The following is a 7,183-nucleotide window of genomic DNA, read 5'->3' on the forward strand; positions in this document are numbered from 1 at the left end:
ACAATCTTTCTGCATTTTTACATTTTCAGATAAAATCATTCTGTATAAGATGATAAATAAGATAACACCCATGAATTAATACAAACAAAATGTAAAGAAAAGAAAAGATTCAAAACTTTGGGTAACACTGTACAATAATTTTCTATTAGTTAACTACTTTAGTTAACATGAACCATGAATGAAAAATACTTTAAGCATTTATAAATCCTAGTTAATATTACTTATGCATTATTAAAATCAAAAGTTGCATATGTTAATAGATAATGCACTGTAAACTAACATGAACAATAACTATACATTTTATTAACTTGAGAAAAAAAAAAATTATTGCCTAATGTTAACAAATATTGATAAATACTGTAAAAAAAAGTCAATGCACATAGTTAGATAATGTTATCTAATATATTAATTGATGTTAACAAGCGAGACCTTTTGTAAAGTGTTACCTTTTGTAAACCTTGTTACTTATAAGCTCTGCAACCCTTACTAGCACAAACATTAAACAGGACAAAAAGGTTTCTTCTAAAATCTTACTCCAGCATTACAGTGAATGTAATTTTGAAAAGAAAAAATAAAACAAACAAAAAAACAATGAATTCCAAAGGCACAAAAACAAGAAAACCAAAATTGTCTGTCACCACCTTTTTTTAAGTTGTATGAAAAAGTGCTGTTTATGTCAATGTCCCAGAAGCTCTTCATCGGCAGAAAACCTCAAATGTCCATGAAGCTGCGAACCACCTCTACACAGTATGCATAAATGAACATGTTCCAAAGAGGCAAGAAAGTAAAAAAAATAAATACCTGGAGGAAAAAAAAACAAAAAAGAAGTAAGAGTCAGTCCATTATTATAATTGGTTCAATCGAATGAAATCAATAGATATAGATATATATACAGAACTCCAAAGTTTATATCCACCTTTGTAGGTTTGAAAATAATAAAAACCCATTTGGTATTCCCTAAAGGCAAAGAGTTGCTGATAGTGATTGAAGCCTGTGGCCAAGATGTTTACTGTGTACTGATAATTTCCTCCACTTTAATACCAGTTACAGTGTGAAATAAATATGAATGAACATCTGAAGGTGTGTTACAACATACAGTACAACTGATCCATAAGTTGTCACATTTAATCGCTCAATCAGTGTTTCAACGCGCGGAAAGACGTCAATGAAACAGCTTGTAAACAATGTCACGTAACGTCACATTTACTTCAGAAAAATCATATTCAGCATAAACTCATTAGTCAGCTATAGAGAGGAGCATTCTGCTAATTATATGCACCACATTACATATTCATTATAATTTTATTTTAAATATTTTTTTTTTATAATTAATTTATGTATTTAATGTTTGAATACATAATTTATGACAGCTACAATTTAAATGTTTATATTTCAAAAAACAATTTAGAGTAGAAATATGATTATGTAATTCTAAAGTTTACATAATCATAACTTTATTATAAAACAAACAAATCATACAAATTAGCATTGTATTTGTTTCTTTATTTAGTACTTCCCTGATGAAGCAGTTTATTCTGCAAGGTGTAAGTAAACTTTTGACCGCAACTGCATCACCCAAGATGAATTACCTCAGTCATCAGGACAACACTGTAGTAGAATCCTGGGAGAAGCTCCTTCACATTTCCCACAAACACCAGGATTCCAGTGACCACACCATCTTCACTGACACTGGCCTTTAAAAATAGAGAACATTTTTATAAACATTTTTATTCCTACTTTACAAGGAATTAAACATAACTTTATCAATTACACAAATATAGATATATAACCCAAGGCCCAAGCAAATTGAGGGGTTTTGCTTTGAAAATAATTATATAATAATATCATTATATGTAAATATAAATATATAATGATTAGATGGGGATTTGTAAGTGCACAGGTGAGAATTTATTACTTGCAAACAGAAAAGATTCAAAGCATTTAAAAGCTATAAGGACAGTTGATGGCAGTGTTTTAGCTTGTAGTGTGTGATCAGGGTGGCTGAATTAATGGAAAAACATGGAACATCACCTCATCAATACGGGTCTTTGATTCACACAGCTTGCACTGTATCTCCAATAACAAATATGTACTGATCCTACAAAATGAATATATAAAACAACAGATAAGCACAAAAATATTACATATTACAAACACAAACAGTAATTGAACAACTAACTTTTCAAATGCAAAAAGAAAAATAGATTATAAGCATTACTGGTGGTTATAATAGCGATTAAATGTATATAATTGTCTTTAAATGTTACAAGATCAGATCTTTGAATTTAGTTCTGCAAATTTAACTTAAAGTCATTTAAAATGATTTAAAAAGTCAGAGTTCAATTAAAATATATTTTCAGCAGCCAAATTCTTTGAACACGCCCACACACGCGACCACGTTCATATTGTATACGAAATTATTATAATGCAATCATAAATAAATTACAGGAAACATGATTAATTCACCTCCATATTGCGATTAAACTAAATAAGTTACACTCATAAGAACTGCTATGTTCCGGTGAAAAAATAAAAATGAAGAGAGCATATATCAATATCAAGATACTTACTTATTTGTAATACATAACGTCTCATCTGTAGTCATCCAAACGTGCGCTCCTTTGTTTTCTTCTTTGATCAGCAAAGTTGCCTCGCGCATCGCGATCACAGAAAGATGGCTGAAGGTGCATTTTTCAAACTCTGGTGAAGTAATGCGCCGTCATGACGTAGTATTGTGGCGCATGCGCATGATTAAATTTGTTCAAGTTGGAAGTTTTTCTAATTCATTGTTGTAGTTAGACTGTAAGTTTACAGAACTTGACTCATTCACCTAACTGAAATTCAATTATTTTATAGTTTAGTCTGATTAAAATTAAATGTATTTTAACTGAATATGAATTCAAATTATTTTTTAGATCTGTTAAACTTTTGCTTGCAATTAAATAGGTTTAATCAACTTATAACAACAATGATATTATAAGTATTATACAGATATGTAAAGTACAGCACTGTTGCATTAAGTATCACAAATACAGCACTCCGTAAAAAAAAAAAAAAAAAAACATTTTATGTCAAATATTATGTAGAAAACTGACACTAGTCGAGTTTAGAGCAGGAGCTGGTGATAAAAATTTCAACAATAAGTTGTACAGGATTATACACTGTATAAGCAAGTGTTTTGAAATTCAGAAAAATAAATTTCAAGTGTATTAATGCACACAGTATTTATTAAAGACTAAGCACATTTAAAATACATTAACAAATGTCATCTTGGACAACACACTTAAGTTGAAATTAAAATAAATTATTTTTCATGTGCTTTAATATATAAGTCAATACATCAGAATAAGTTTACTTATTTAAAACACTATAAAGTCATAATTAGGTAAAAATTAAGTGCATTTTTAAAAAGTGCTCTTAAGCATGTTTAGAAATATTGTCATGAAAGTGTACTTTCTCAAGTGCAACTTAATAAGTCATTATTACAAAGTGCATTTTTAAAAAAGTGTTAATAAATATTGTCATTTAAGTGTACTTTCTTTAAGTACAACTTAATAAGTCATTATTACAAAGTGCATTTTTAAAAACTGCACTTAAGCATGTTAATAAATATTGCTATTATAGTGTACTTTTTTTAAGTACAACTTAATAAGTCATTACAAAGTGCATTTTTAAAAAGTGCACTCAAGTGTGTTAATAAACATTGTCATTAAAGTTTACTTTCTGTAAGTACAATTAATAAGTCATTATTACAAAGTGTATTTTTAAAAAGTGCACTCAAGCGTGTTAGTAAATATTGTCATTTAAGTGTACTTTCTTTAAGTACAGCTTAATTTGACATTATTACAAAGGGCATTTTTAAAAAGTGCACTCGAGCATATTAATAAATATTGTCATTAAAGTGTACTTTCTTTAAGTAAAACTTAATTTGACATTATTACAAAGGGCATTTTTAAAAAGTGCACTTAAGCATGATAATAAATATTGTCATTAAAGTGTACTTTATTTAAGTTCAACTTAATTTGACATTATTACAAAGGGCATTTTTAAAAAGTGCACTCGAGCATATTAATAAATATTGTCATTAAAGTGTACTTTCTTTAAGTAAAACTTAATTTGACATTATTACAAAGGGCATTTTTAAAAAGTGCACTTAAGCGTGTTAATAAATATTTTCATTAAAGTGTACTTTCTTTAAGTACAACTTAATTTGACATTATTACAAAGTGCATTTTTAAAAAGTGCACTTAAGCATGATAATAAATATTGTCATTAAAGTATATTCTATTTAAGTACACTTAAGTGGCCTTTAAGTTTAATTATATTGTATTATCTGCAAGTGCACTTTGTAAAAAGTATACTAAGTACACACAAAGTACACTTTCAATACAATTAAGTGCACTTCTTTTTCACAAGGGTTACCCCACATACTGTAAGCTTGGCTGGAAAAAGCAGAAGCAGCGACTGTGGCATAATAAAAGTTCCACCGCTCTCGAGACGTGTGTCACGCTCGTCTCTCGTTAGCAAATGCTCCAGTGGCCTTGTTTCAGCTCGCACAGCACTTGGCCCTGCTCTGCTTCATACTACAGTAAAGTTAAAAATCTCATCCATGAACATAATTCTGCCCAAGTTCCGTCCTGATTCTTTTCCATATAGGCTGTGAGGTGAAGACAACACCCATGATTCTGCGAAATCAAGATGTCATCAAGCTACTCCTTTGTTTTGAATAAGCGACCTCAAGCGGCGAAGATTTACATAGTGTGCCTTTAACAATGAAGTTAATGTTCTATTTATTTAAACCAAGTATATTTCATATCAAAAGAGCCCTTTAAGCATTTTTTAAGCAGTTCAGTCTTTAGTTGCTTGTAGCTGCTGATAGTGTCAGCCCTACTCTCCAGTACCGAGGACACGTGTCTAACAAATAGTACACAACCTCACATTCCAAAATTTGGTCCCTTCTGCACATTTAAAAAAAAATGTGATGAGCTCTCACTAACTGCAGGACTAATTTCAGCTGTTGGTAACCGTGGCATGAGAAAAACTCGTGCTGTTATTTTAAGCAACGCCATCAGCGATCAACCAAATCCCATAGGGTGTTTATCAGTGAGAGATGAACCAAATCCCATCAGTGCCCCATCCTCATAGCAAGCAGCGTTAGAGAAAGCTTTCACACTCATTTTTGTGTGTGTGTAAACACATATTTCTCAATTTTTAGTGACTGACGGAATTTCTTTTTTATTATTTTGCCAAAGAAATTACACTTTAAGCAACATTCTTTCTCAATAATAAGATTATTTCTAATTCATCATGTAAAACAAAAGAAATGTAGCACAAAGTGAAACAGAGATGGATGATACAGCTTCTGCTAAAACTGATAAATGGATAACAATGTACAAAACGCACTAACATGTTACACTAATTGAAAAAGCAGGGTGACAGGTGCTCCATAGACAGTCTTTGGAAAAGAGATTTTCTGGGGACTTAGCTAATAGTTTTGTCTTGTGTTTGGTGAAGAGAAGGGGGGTTGGATAATTGGAAAATAAGGTAATTGGAAGCACTAAAAGTGTGATAGACACATCGAGTCCAGCAAAAAATAATCTATTTTTTTCAGGACTAACATATTGTAAATATTATACAGCACTAATTAATTCAATGATCTCACAACTCAACCAGCGTTGAGTGTTGACATACTAATCATTCATATAGTATGTCTTCTCCGTTAAACATTGTTTTCATATTGTTTTGCAGGTCACATGGGCTTTGTCATATATACGAGTCCACTAGTACTGACAAAATACCAAAGTGGCAAAGACATTGGCTGACAGCTGAGAGTGACATCACATGTGTGTTTGTGTGTCATCAGTCAACCATACACACACCTTGAGGATTACAGATGATCTAAGCAACATTTTTACGTCTATGCATCCACACGGTTATTAAAATTCCTGCACACACAAATAGCCCCAAAATTCTCATGAGCTGCCTGGACTAAATCACTGTCCAGTAGATATCCATAGATATAAATACCTCAGAGCCCATATGTTTGTGTATGTGTGTGGTTTGAACAAAATGGTTCAGGGGTCACAGTGTACAGGATGGACATATTGTGCCACAGTTGATCCATTATCAGAATATAATATAACATCATACTTACTGCACCCTACATTAAATCCAGAAAGTAAAACAGAGGGAGGAGAGAAGCAGAGAAACATATAGTTGGCATGAAGGAGAGAATTTGGAAATGAATTCTATTCTTGATGTATAAAACTGACATCAAAGCACAGTGACAAGTATGGATGCGCAGAAAAGCAAACGCCCTGGGTAAAACCTGACACAAAAATCTCATTTTGCACCCTGCTCTGTCCATCTCTCTCAGATTCATCTGTATGTCAGCTAGCGGCACACATTCAGAGCATGCTAAATATTATATTCCCTTTCCTTGTTAATGCTAATCCCACCAGCAACAGCCATTAAGCATCTCCAGAATCATAACTTATGCAACTTTATCTTTGATTGATCAAGGCACAGGCAAGCACATGATGTGGTCTGTGTTCAGAATAGAATACCAGCTTACTCCATTGTAAAAAGTGGTAACCTGCAATTGTTACCTTAAAGAGCTGTTTCTACCGCGGATGTAACCCGTAAAAATAGTTTTGTTGGTGAGTTGGTGTAAGTGAGTCATTTATGCAATGCAATGACAATGTCAACACAATTTTACAAATTTGTGTATTACATTGTGACAAATGACCACATCACATTGCACTGGTAGAGGAGTCCTTATCATTTTGAAAATACATAAGATTATGATTACTTTTTATTGGAATTTTGGCAGTTAAAAATGAGAGATGATAAATAAACATTGTTTGTCACCAGAAATGGACTGGATAGGTTATCTGGGTGTGCAATTTTCATTTAGTGCACAGTATAAATAATGTATGCTTCAAAAAGAGCAATAGTAGTGTTCTGGTCCCTAGCTCAAAGATATACTTTAAATGTAAGTCTATGGGAAATATATATATACTTTCTTTTAACTATTATGCACTAGATGGAAATAGTACATTTGTTTGCATGTCGGTTATGGGGTTGTTCAAATAACAATTGTGATGCTAACACCATGGTAACACGTTCTTTTACATGTTAAATGTACTTACTCCAGTTATAACAGTAAATTATGCATATTTAA

The 7,183-nt window shown here is 31.7% G+C and overlaps 1 long non-coding RNA gene across 1 annotated transcript; it reads right to left on the reverse strand.

The window, feature by feature from the left end:
• Positions 1 to 716: 716 nt before the first annotated feature.
• Positions 717 to 2,061, reverse strand: LOC125275468. Its single transcript, XR_007186456.1, has 3 exons — positions 2,032 to 2,061; positions 1,590 to 1,694; positions 717 to 801 (listed from the first exon to the last, which is right to left on the reverse strand). It is a non-coding gene; the product is annotated as an uncharacterized LOC125275468 (long non-coding RNA).
• Between the last annotated feature and the right edge of the window lie 5,122 nt (positions 2,062 to 7,183).

This window comes from Megalobrama amblycephala, linkage group LG9 (assembly GCF_018812025.1).
Source record: "Megalobrama amblycephala isolate DHTTF-2021 linkage group LG9, ASM1881202v1, whole genome shotgun sequence".
NCBI lineage: Eukaryota > Metazoa > Chordata > Actinopteri > Cypriniformes > Xenocyprididae > Megalobrama > Megalobrama amblycephala.